Source organism: Pseudorca crassidens, chromosome 7 (genome assembly GCF_039906515.1).
Source record: "Pseudorca crassidens isolate mPseCra1 chromosome 7, mPseCra1.hap1, whole genome shotgun sequence".
NCBI classification, from domain to species: Eukaryota; Metazoa; Chordata; class Mammalia; order Artiodactyla; family Delphinidae; genus Pseudorca; species Pseudorca crassidens.
Window position 1 is genome coordinate 61,325,931 of NC_090302.1, and position 13,245 is coordinate 61,339,175.

Below are 13,245 nucleotides of genomic sequence, written 5' to 3' on the forward strand. Positions count from 1 at the left end.
TACAGATATTTTCCTGTAATTGATATCTAGTCTCATAGCGTTGTGGTTGAAAAAGATACTTGGTATGATTTCAATTTTCTTAAATTTACCAAGGCTTCATTTGTGATGCAAGATATGATCTATCCTGGAGAATGTTCTATGAATACTTTAGAGAAATGTGTTTTCTGTTTTTTTTGGATGGAATGTCCTATAAATATCAATTAAGTCCATCTTGTTTAATGAATCATTTAAAGCTTTTGTTTCCTTATTTATTTTCATTTTGGATGATCTGTCCATTGGTGAAAGTGGGGTGTTAAAATCCGTTACTATGATTGTGTCACTGTTGATTTCCCTTTTTATGGCTGTTAGTATTTGCCTTATGTATTGAGGTGCTCCTATGTTGGGTGCATAAATATTTAAATTGTTGTATCTTCTTCTTGGATTGATCCCTTGATCATTAGGTAGTGTCCTTCTTTTTCTCTTCTAATAGTCTTTATTTTAAGTCTCTTTTGTCTGATAAGAGAATTGCTATTCCAGCTTTCTTTTGATTTCTATTTGCATGGAATATCTTTTTCCATCCCCTCACTTTCAGTCTGTATGTGTCCCTAGGTCTGAAGTGGGTGTCTTGTAGACAGCATATATATGGGTCTTGTTTTTGTATCCATTCAGCCAGTCTGTGTCTTTTGGTGGGAGCATTTAATCCATTTACATTTAAGGTAATTATTGATATGTATGTCCTAGTCCCATTTTCTTAATTGTTTTGGATTTGTTATTGTATGTCTTTTCCTTCTCTTGTGTTTCTTGCCTAGAGAAGTTCCTTTAGCATTTCTTGTAAAGATGGTTTGGCAGTGCTGAACTCTCTCAGCTTTTGCTTGTCTGTAAAGGTTTTAATTTCTCCATCAAATCTGAATGAGATCCTTGCTGGGTAAAGTAATCTTGGTTGTAGATTTTTCTCATTCATCGCTTTAAATATGTCCTGCCAGTCCCTTCTGGCTTGCAGAGTTTCTGCTGAAAGATCAGCTGTTAACCTTATGGGGATTCCCTTGTGTGTTATTTGTTGTTTTTTCCTTGCTGCTTTTAATATGTTTTCTTTGTATTTAATTTTTGATAGTTTGATTAATATGTGTCATGGCATGTTTCTCCTTAGATTTATCCTGTATAGGACTCTCTCTTCTTCCTGGACTTGATTAACTATTTCCTTTCCCATATTAGGGAAGTTTTCAACTATAATCTCTTCAAATATTTTCTCAGTCCCTTTCTTTTTCTCTTCTTTTCTGCGACCCCTATAATTCGAATGTTGGTGCGTTTAATGTTGTCCCAGAGTTCTCTGGGACTGTCCTCAGTTCTTTTCATTGTTTTTTCTTTATTCTGCTCTGCAGTAGTTATTTCCACTATTTTATCTTCCAGGTCACTTATCCGTTCTTCTGCCTCAGTTATTCTGCTATTGATCCCTTCTAGAGTGTTTTTAATTTCATTTATTGTGTTGTTCATCATTGCTTGTTTCCTCTTTAGTTCTTCTAAGTCCTTAAATGTTTCTGTATTTTCTGTATTCTACTTCCAAGATTTGGGATCATCTTTACTATCATTATTCTGAATTCTTTTTTCAGGTAGACTGCCTATTTCCTCTTCATTTGTTAGGTCTGGTGGGTTTTTACCTTGCTCCTTCATCTGCTGTGTGTTTTTCTGCCTTCTCATTTTGTTTATCTTACTGTGTTTGGGGTCTCCTTTTCGCAGGCTGCAGGTTCGCAGTTTCTATTGTTTTTGGTGTCTGTCCCCAGTGGCTCTGGTTGGTTTAGTGGGTTGTGTAGGCTTCCTGGTGGAGGGGACTAGTGCCTGTGTTCTGGTGAATGAGGCTGGATCTTGTCTTTCTGGTGGGCAGCTCCACGTCTGGTGGTGTGTTTTGAGGTGTCTGTGGCCTTATTATGATTTTAGGCAGCCTCTCTGCTAATGAATGGGACTGTGTTCCTGTCTTGCTAGTTTTTTGGCATACGGTGTCCAGCACTGTAGCTTACTGGTCGTTGAGTGAAGCTGGGTGTTGGTGATGAGATGGAGATCTCTGGGAGATTTTCGCCATTTGATATTATGTGGAGCTGCGATGTCTCTTGTGGCTAGGGTTCTGAAGTTGGCTCTCCCATCTCAGAGGCACAGCACTGACTCCTGGCTGCAGCACCAAGAGCTTTTCATCGACACGGCTCAGAATAAAAGGGAGAAAAAATAGAAAGAGAGAAAGGAAGAGGATAAAATAAAATAAAGTTATTAAAATAAAAAATAATTATTAAGAAAAAAAATTTTTTAAGTAAGAAAACAAAAAATGGACGGACAGAACCCTAGGACAAATGGTTAAAGCAAATCTATACAGACAAAATCACACACAGAAGTAATCACATACACACTCACAAAAAGAGAAAAAGGGAAAATATATACATATATATCATTGCTCCCAAAGTCCACCTTCTCAGTTTGGGATGATTCGTTGTCTATTCAGGTATTCCACAGATGCAGTGTACATCAAGTTGATTGTGGAGTTTTAATCCACTGCTCCTGAGACTGCTGGGAGAGATTTCCCTTTCTCTTGTTTGTTCCCACTGCTCCCGGGTTTCAGCTTTGGATTTGGCCCCGCCTCTCCGTGTAGGTTGCCTGAGGGCGTCTGTTCTTCGCTCAGACAGGACAGGGTTAAAGGAGCAGCTGACTTGGGGGCTCTGGCTCACTCAGGCCGCGGGGAGGGTGGGGTATGGATGCGGGGTGAGCCTGCGGCGGTAGAGCCTGGCATGATATTGCACTAGCCTGAGGTGCATCATGTGTTATCCCGGGGAAGTTGTCCCTGGATCTCGGGACCCTGGCAGTGGCGGGCTGCACAGGATCCCTGGAGGGGAGGTGTGGATAGTGTCCTGTGCTTGCACAGAGGCTTCTTGGTGGCGGCAGCAACAGCTTTAGTGTCTCATGTCCGTCCCTGGTGTCCGTGCTGGTAGCCGCGGCTCGCGCCCGTCCCTGGAGCTCCTTTAAGTGGCACTCTTAAACTCCTCTCCTCACGCACCAGGAAACAAAGAGGGAAGAAAAAGTCTCTTGCCTCTTCAGTATGTCCAGAATTTTTCCCGGACTCACTCCCTGCTAGTTGTGGGGCACTAGCCCCCTTCAGGCTGTGTTCACGCAGTCCTCTCCCTGCAATCCGACCGAAGCCTGAGCTTCAGCTCCCAGCCCCCACCCGCCCGGCGGTTGAGCAGACAAGCCTCTCGGGCTGGTGAGTGCTGGTCTGCACTGATCCTCTGTGCGGGAATCTCTCCACTTTGCGTGCCGCACCCCTGTGGCTGCACTCTCCTCCATGGCTCTGAAGCTTCCCCCCTCCGCCACCTGCAGTCTCTGCCCGCGAAGGGGCTTCCTAGTGTGTGGAACCCTTTCCTCCTTCACAGCTCCCTCCCACTGGTGCAGGTCCCGTCCCTATTCTTCTGTGTCTGTTTATTCTTTTTTCTTTTGCCCTACCAGGTACGTGGGGGAGTTTCTTGCCTTTTGGGAGGTCTGAGGTCTTCTGCCAGCATTTAATGGGTGTTCTATAGGAGCAGTTCCACGTGTAGATGTATTTCTGATGTATCTGTGGGGAGGAAGGTGATCTCCGTGTCTTACTCTTCTGCCATCTTCTCAAATCCCTCTAAGAAGTCCTTTTAACATTACTTGTAAGGTTGGTTTTGTGGTGATGAACTCCTTTAGTGCTTATGTGAAAAACTCTTAATCTCTCCTTTAATTCTGAATGATAACCTTGCAGAGTAGAGAATTCTTGGTTGGAAGGTTTTTCCTCTTAGTACTTTGAATATGCCATACCACTCTCTTCTGATCTGCAAACTTTCTGCTGAAAACTCTGCTCATTGCCTTATGGGGTTCCCCTTTTATATAACTAGTTGTTTTTGTCTTGCTGCTTTTAAGATTGTTTTTTTATCTTTAACTTTTACCATTTTAATTATGTTGTGTCTTGATGTGGATCTCTTTGGGTTTGTCTTCTTTGTAACTCTCTGGGATTCCTGGACCTGGATGTCTGGTTCCTTCTCCAAATTATGAAATTTTTTAAGCCATTATATATTCAAATAAGTTTTCTGGCCCTTTCTCTCTCTCTTATCCTTCTGGAACCCCTATAATGCAAATGTTACTCCACTTGATGTTCTACCATAGATCCTTAAGTTATCTTCACTTTTAAAAATTATTTATTTTCTTTTTGGGCTGTCTGGGTGAAGTCTATTGCTTTGTCTTCCAGCTTGCTTATCCAGTCGTTTGCTTCATCCAGTATCCTGTTGAACCCTTCTAGTATATCTTTTGGTTCAGTTATTGCATTCCTCAGCCTGTAACTTCTCTTTGGAACATTCTTATATTTTCTGTCTCTTTGTTCAATATCTCACCATGTTCATCCATTTTTCTCCCAAGTTTGGTGAGCATCTTTATCACCATTATTTTGAACTCTTTAATGGGTAGATTGCTTATCTCCTTTTCATTAGAGCCTTTTTCTGAGTTTTAGTCTTGTTCTTTCATTTGGAATACATTCCTCTGTCTCCTTATTTGTCTGACCCTCAGTGTTTGTTTCTTTGTATTATGTGAATCAATTACCTCTCTCAGAATTGATGGAGAAGACTTGTGTGGGAGTTGTCCAGTGGGGCCATGATACATGATCCTCCATGGCCACCAGAGATAGGTACTCAAGGGCATCTCCTGTGTGGGCAGCACATGGCTACCTGCTTACGTGGAGCTGCAGCTGCCGTGTGGGGTGGGTGAAGTTCTCAGCTGGCCTGGCTATAGCACACAGCTAATGTGCAATTGGCGGGGGGGCTTCCAGCAGGGCATTCCCTCCAGCTCTATCAGTTTAGAGAAAGAGTTCCAAGATGGCACTCACTAGTGCTGGTATTAACAATGTAGAATGAGATTGCAAAGATTGATTTTTCCAGTGTCTTTGTCCCTGGAAAGAGTTCAAACACATGTCTCCAGCATACGCTTTAATGTTAGTAAGTGGGTCTCCTCCTCATATAGAATAGGCGCTTTTCAATCTAGTGTTTTTGCATTGAGTTCTGGGATCAGTAAGTCAGTACACAAGCCCTTTAAAAGCAGGTTTTCCATTCTGTACGTTCTATGATTTTTCTGGTTGTAATGCCTGTTGGTTTTCAAAGCCATAGATTTTGGGGCTGGCCACTCCTTTACCGGATCTAAGGGTTGAGGTGCTGGATTGGGAGAACAAACCCCTAACTCCTCTGGGAAATGTTTTGTATCTCTGAATTCCTTACCACTTGTGGATCACTGTGCCTGGGCTGGGTTTCTTTCTTTGGCAAGACTACATCTCTGCCTCTCCTACTGTCTCAGTGGCACCGTTTTATCCTTAGTTGTAGAGGCTCTGTTCATCCAGCTTTCAGTTTTTATCAGAGGAAATTATTCCATATGTAATTTTAGATTTGTTGTGTCCATTGGAGGAGGTATTCTCAGGATACTCCCACACAGCTTTCTTGACTAGACCTCCCCTAAATATAATCTTATATATACATTAAATATGGATGTGTCAATATATAAAATTATTTTTATGAATTTATATATCTCTCTACAGGAATAAATAAATGTATTAGTATGATTATTTTCTTATGTTGTTGTATAATTTGTTTTACTTCTGGTTTTGTAATGAGGCCAACATTTTAAGAATGTCATCACTGGAGAAATAAGAAACCAGAATTTGGGTTATTGTTTTGGTTTTTGTTGGTTGGTTTGGCAGTGGTTTGGGTGAGCCTAGCTTCATGATCCTGGAACAAGTTAATGACAGATAATGGCTTCTCTCTGTCAGGACTTAGCAGAGTATAGCCTAGCAATAGTCACTGAGCTTCTTCAACCTGATCCATCTGCTACTTGTTGGCCTCGATGCTCATTACAAACCCCAGGTAATTACTGTGTATTTTCATAGCTAAAACCCAAACCGAGGAGATTTGGATGATGACTAGTGGTAAGTTATACCTCAACTGGATATTTTTTGAGATTCCAGGTCTACCCAAGTCAAAGTGTCTCAGTGGCGTTTCCTGAGGTAATCTTTTTGTGCCTATGAGGGTCGCCATTCACCACAGGCTTGTTGTCCTTTGAAGCTTTTTTAGTGGATTTAAATTTGGGAATAGCAGATGCTTATATTCTCTGTCTTCCATCCCCATCTTTGTAAAAAAGGCAACAATTTCATTTTAATCTCATAAAAGTATACTGGCTATTTTGCTTTACAAATGCTGTTGATTCTGGGCGTGAGAGAAAAATTTTCACAAATGAGTCTACTAACGCTTGCCTTCATATCATGTCTTGCTTGCCACATTTTTCAAGATGCAGATATTTCACATTAAAGTGCTCCAGACAGATTGGAATTTCAGTAAGAAACTTATCAATATGTAGTGTTTCTAGTAGATAATATTTTATTTTTTAGATAAAAATATATGTGTTATTTATTTTACACCTTTATCTCTATATATTAATGATCTTAGTTTTAAAAAGTGTCTTATACATTGGTTTTTAAAGGTAAATATTAGCAGTAATCACTTTAAATGTCAGTGGTCTATATGCACCAATGAAAGAGATTGTTAAAATGGATGAAAAAACAATACTAAATTAATATTGTCTACAAGAAACCCACTTTAAATATGAAGATGCTTATATATTGAAAGCAAAACAATGGGGAAAGATAAATCATATTAACAAAATCAAAGAAAGCTGGAGTAGCTATATTAATTTTAGACAGAGCAGAATTCAGAACAAGAAAACTCATCAGAAATAAAGAGGAATGTTACATAATGATAAAGGGGTCAATTCTCTAAAAATGTATAACAATTCTTAATGTGTATGCACCTAATAAAATATGTGAGTTTTTTTTAAAAAAATGGATAAAACTGAGAGGAAAAATAGATTAATCCCCTATTATAGCTGTAGATATCAACAGTACTCTATCAGCAATGGACAGATCTTATAGGCAGAAAATCAGTAAGGACATAAGTTGAACTCAAAGCAACAACAATCAATTGGATCTAATTGACATTTATAGACTAATTCATCCAACAACATCAAAATAAACATTTTTCTCAAGCTCACACAGTATGTTCACCAAGGTAGAACACATCCTGGGCCATAAAATACACCTTTACAAATGTAGAAGAATAGAAATTGTACAGTTTACACTCTCAGACCACAATGGAATTAAACTAGTATTTAAGGGAAAAAGTATGTGGAGAATCCCAAAATATGTGGTTATTAAACAACACACTTAAAAATAACACATGGATCAAAGAATAAATCTGGATAAAGAGAATTTTAAAATATTTGAACTACATGAAAATGAAAACAAAACATCAAAATTTGATGGGTGCTGCAAAAACATTACCTAGAGGGAAATATATAGGAGTGGCTGCATAATTAGAAGTGATATCTAAAATCAGTAATCTAAGTATCTACCTTAGAAAACTAGAAAAAGAAAAGCAAATTAAATCTAAAGTAAGCATAAAAAAGAAATAATAAAAAGAACAGAAATAAATAAAATTGAAAATAAGAAATCAATAGAGACAATAAACAAACCCAAAAGCTGGTTCTTTGGAAAGATCAATACGCCTCTAGTCAGGTAACTAAGAAAAAAAGAAAGATGGCACAAATTACTAAGATCAGAAATGAAAAAGAGAACATCACTACAGATCCCATAGATATTTATAGAAGGATACTGGGAAACTATGAACAAGTCATGTCCACAAAATTTTAAACCTAAATGAAATGGACCAATTCCTTGAAAGACACAAACTGTCACAATTTACAAGCAGAAATTGACAATCTTAGTAGCCCTTTATCTATTTTTAAAATTGAATCAATAATTAACCTTCCAAAGCAGAAAGCACCAGGCCAGATGGGTTCACTGGTGAATTGTACCATGCATTTAAGGAAGAAATTAAACCAATACTCTATACTGTCTTCCAGAAGATAGAAGAAGGAGTACTTTCTAACTCATTCTATGAGACCAGCACTACTCTAATACAAAAACTGGACAAAGACATTGCAAAAAGAGAAAATTACAGACCAATGCCTCTCAAGAACATAGATGCAAAAATCCTCAAGAAAATACAAGCAAATCTAGTTCATCAATACATAAAAAGAATGTTCATTGCAGCTCTATTTACAATAGCCCGGAGATGGAAGCAACCTAAGTGTCCATCATTGGATGAATGGATAAAGAAGATGTGGCACATGTATACAATGGAATATTACTCAGCCATAAAAAGAAATGAAATTGAGCTATTTGTAGTGAGGTGGATGGACCTAGAGTCTGTCATACAGAGTGAAGTAAGTCAAAGGAGAAAAACAAATACCGTATGCTAACACATATATATGGAATTTAAGAAAAAAAAAGTCATGAAGAACCTAGGGATAAGACAGGAATAAAGACACAGACCTACTAGAGAATGGACTTGAGGATATGGGGAGGGGGAAGGGTAAACTGTGACAAAGCGAGAGAGTGGCATGGACATATATACACTACCAAACGTAAGGTAGATAGCTAGTGGGAAGCAGCCGCATAGCACATGGATATCAGCTCGGTGCTTTGTGACCATCTAGAGGGGTGGAATAGGGAGGGTGGGAGGGAGGGAGACGCAAGAGGGAAGAGATATGGGAACATATGTATATGTATAACTGATTCACTTTGTTATAAAGCAGAAACTAACCATTGTAAAGCAATTATACTCCAATAAAGATGTAAAAAAAAAAAAAGAATCATACCTCATGGCAAGATGGGATTTATTCCAAGCATGCTAGATTGGTTTGAAACCAACAGCCAATATCTAATTTATTTGGCTGTTAGGCAATTCTCAGCTTCGACTTATTTTATCTAAAAAGGTGAGAGAAACAGTTATTATGTAGAATTTCAAAAAATAAAACTTATCAGAGCCATTTAATCTTCCATTTTTTTAAAGTATGAGAATAAAATATGAGAAACTATTTGGAAAGAATTTACCATTTGCTTGTTTGGTATAATAATTGGATTTAACATAGCATTACTGCTAGTAATTCTTTGTATGGAAAGTTCCTTTCTGTCTTTACCCTAGAGATCGCAATCGCACAGTGATGACCAAGTTTTTCTTTCAAGGAAGTAATTTCAGAATATTTGATTGCTCGACATTGTAAACATGTCAGTTAAAACCAGATAACTTTGTAGGTCATCTTTCTTCAAGTAAATTAATATTGTCTAAATTGCAAGTTTACCAAACTGAAGAGATATAAGTGAAATTAAATTATTCTCTATATATTTTCACTATTTCATTTTTCCTCTCAAAACCAAAAGAAGGGTCAGGTAATATGTTCAATGGCAATAATTTTTAAAATATTACCAAGTTTTGACTGGTAAATTATTAAGTAATTAGAGTTTTTATTTTCATAACTGGAACATTATTTATTTTAATGTTTTGTGTTTAACAAGTGCCAACTTCACAAAGCTGGAGTAAGTTTCATATTAGCACTTGTTATACTTTTTCTGAAATTTGTGTAAATTTCTTATACTTCTAGTGAAGGTGTTGAGGCAGTAAATAAATAAATAAATAAATTGAGGAAGGGCCAGAAGACTCCTTCACCCTTTAATATCTGCTTGCCTTACTGTCCATATGCTTGTTCAGAAAGTATAATGGTCTTTTAATCCACTAGCTTCTTAAAAAAAAATCATCCTAGGCTAGAGTGTTTGGTAAAATTGTATGCATCTCAGAAAGGCATCCTAAAAAAACAAAAAAGGCATAAAATTATATCAAAGGGTAAAATTATATCAAGGCATAAATTAGTTTAGGTACAATTATAGGCCTTAGAGTTTAATTGTAAAGTAGAGACCATGTCCTAGGTTCAGCTATCTAAGCCTACCCCATAAGATGCTCAGTTTAGTCTGGGACAATCTTCTTTGGTTTGGGACCTGTGATTTATTTTTTAAACTTGTTTATCGAACATTTACTTGATGATCATCCTGGGAATGAAAATAGAGTGCCATAATTTTGAGGACTTGTACGTATTGAATGTTTCTTCATTCTTTTCCATATCCTAACCTGATATTTGTTAATATGTTGTATAGAATTGTTTTATTTGTCTCAGTTCATTATATGCTATTATTTTCATTCTGTTTAAAGCCCCTGGTTAGCTACTTAATGCATTTCTACTTCTTTATACCATTTTATCTTCTTCCTTTCCAAAAGCTATTTCGATCATAACATGAGTTTTTACCCTTCAGTGTATTTATCTATAAATTTAATATGCTAATTTGCATACATATGTGTAAATAAGATATGGCATTGATTTACATGTGTTCATTTAAAATTTTGTTTTTACTTCTGATGTACCTCATTCTGTTTCTTACTTTCTTACATGTAATATGTTTTGAGGACTCACCCATGTTGCTATAAGTAAATCTTGTTAATTTTTTCCCTACATCTGTACAATATTCCATCTTAGGTATCTACCACATGTTATTAATTATTTTCCCTAAAATGACTATGAGGTTGGCTTCCAATATTGGTGATAAATGTTCTTTATGTTTCTTTGTGCTCCCATGTGAGAATTTCTTTGAAGTGTAAACACCCAGGAGTGGAATTTTAGGGTTCTAGGAAATACACATTCTTAGTTTCACTAAGTACTGCCATGTACTTTCCAAATTACTATACCAATTACATTCACATCAACTCTGGTAATATTAGTAATTTTTATGGCAACATTGCAGTTTCACATTATTTTAATTATTTCAATGGAAAGACATTAATTTTAATATCAAAGCTCTAGAAAATTTTAATGTGAACCTGAGTAAGAAAGTAATTCTTGGTTTTTCTTTTTTTTAATTTTTAAATTTAATTTAATTAATTTATTTTTTATATAGCAGTTTCTTATTAGTTATCTATTTTATACATATTAGTGTATATACGTCAATCCCAATCTCCCAATTCATCCCACCACCACCAGCACCGGCTCCCCACTTTCCCCCCTTGGTGTCCATACATTTGTTCTCTACCTTGGTTTTTATTTTACTCATTCACTATCTACAGACCAGACTTTCATTTTTGCTGAACTCAATCTGTAATAGTTAAGTTCAAACTCCTATTAATTTCTAATTTTCAAGTTTATGAATTGTGCTTCTCATTTATTTATTTACATTTAATTAATTTATTTTTATGAGGTCTAGTTGATGTACAATATTATATAATGTACAACTTATTTCACTTAGCACAATACCCTCCAGTTCCATCCATGTGAGAAATGGCAAAATTTCATTCTTTTTTATGGTTGAATAGTATTCCATTGTATATACATACCACATCTTCTTTATCCATTCATCTGCTGATGGACATTAAGGTTGCTTCTATACCTTGGCAATTGTAAATAATACTGCTATGAACATTGGGGTCCATATATCTTTTCAAATTAGTGTTTTTGGTTTTCTTGGATATATATCCAGGAGAGAAATTGCTGAGTCATATGGTAGTTCTGTTTTTAGTTTTCTGAGAAACATCCATATTGTTTTCCACAGTGGCTGCACCAATTTACATTCCCACCAAGTGTACAAGTGTTTCCTTTTTTCCACATCCTTGCCAACATTTGTTACTTGTGTTCCATTTGGTGATAGCCATTGTGACAGGTTTGCGAGGTGATATCTCATTGTGATTTTGATTTGCATTTCTCTGGTGAGTGATGTTGAGCATCTTTTCATGTGCCTATTTGCCATCTGTATGTCTTCTTCGGAAAAATGTCTTGCCTTCTGCCCATTCTCTCATTCAGTAGGTTGTCTTTTCATTTTGCCAATGGTTTCCTTTGCTGTGCAAAAGCTTTTAAGTTTAATTAGGGACCTGAGATTTATACTTTAAAACCACACAACACAGTGTGACCAATAAAATAAACTAAATAACCTTACATAGTCCATGTGGAATCTAGAGAGATTTCCCCAGAATATTTCATATCAGCTACTCAGGGACAAACAGAGCGATTTGGCCTATATTTATTTTGAAATGTATGGGAAAAATTAATCATATGTATAATAGAGCCTGGAACAGATAAAAGCTCTAAGGAATTGGGCAATTATCTTGGAAACCAGTTTGATCTTGGAATTGACAGAGTCTGAAATACCTTCATTCTGCTTGTAAAGTGCCATGAACTTTGCTTAAATGTAGAGTACTTAAAAACACAGGAACCCAGGGTCACAAAAAACCTGACTTGAATCCTGGTTCCACTTTCACAAGCCACGGGAAAATAATTTAATTTGAGTCTCCTAGAATTTTTTTGTTTCTAAGTCTCACTTTCTTCATTTATAAAATGAATATAATAATATTACCTAAGGATCTTATAAGGTCCTAGTGAATATTGTAAATCTCGAACAAGGTATTCCTTGTGACCTATCTAGCATAATGACTGGTAAGTAGTAAGTGCTTAGTAGATATTTACTTATTTGTAATACAATTCCTTACTTAAAATGCATTGAAAGAAATTATTTAGAAGAGGTATATATAAAACAAAATATGATAGGATGAGACTTGAGTGATCATGAGGCAACAGAAACCAAAATAAGATTTTCTATCATTCACCTACTTCCTTGAGATTTCTAGTCTGAGACAAACTCTATACTCAAAACAAATTTCAAACAGAGCTTCCAATGAGACTAGATCTACCAGTCTTATACCACTTTGTGTCTATAATATTAGATACAAAAATAAATAGTATTTTTTAAAAAAACTTTAGCAGTTTATAAACATTTCAAGTTTACTAGCCAATGTAAGTTCCAACTTCTTTTTATCATTTACAATAGAAAATTAACATGTTAAATCATAGATGTTGCTATTAAATGTTAGCTACAGTAACATTTGTCCTTGTATCAGTGACAAAAGGAATACAAAAATTTTCTTGTTTTATTCTCAACACTATTGAGCTCTGCTGATTCACCTTTTATAGTCTCTTATATTATTGTTTTAAGATGGCATTTGGAACAGGTATTAACTTTTATTTTTCTAAAAGACTCATGGTATAATAAAATGCAATAGTGTAAATAAAGACAGAATTCCTTTTTTTTTTTTTTCGGTACACGCCCTCTCACTGTTGTGGCCTCTCCCGTTGCGGAGCACAGGCTCTGGATGCGCAGGCTAAGCAGCCATGGCTCACGGGACCAGCCGCTCCATGGCATGTGGGATCTTCCCGGACCGGGGCACGAACCCGTGTGCCCTGTATCGGCAGGCGGACTCTCAACCACTGTGCCACCAGGGAAACCCAACACAACTCTTATGTAAAACAAAA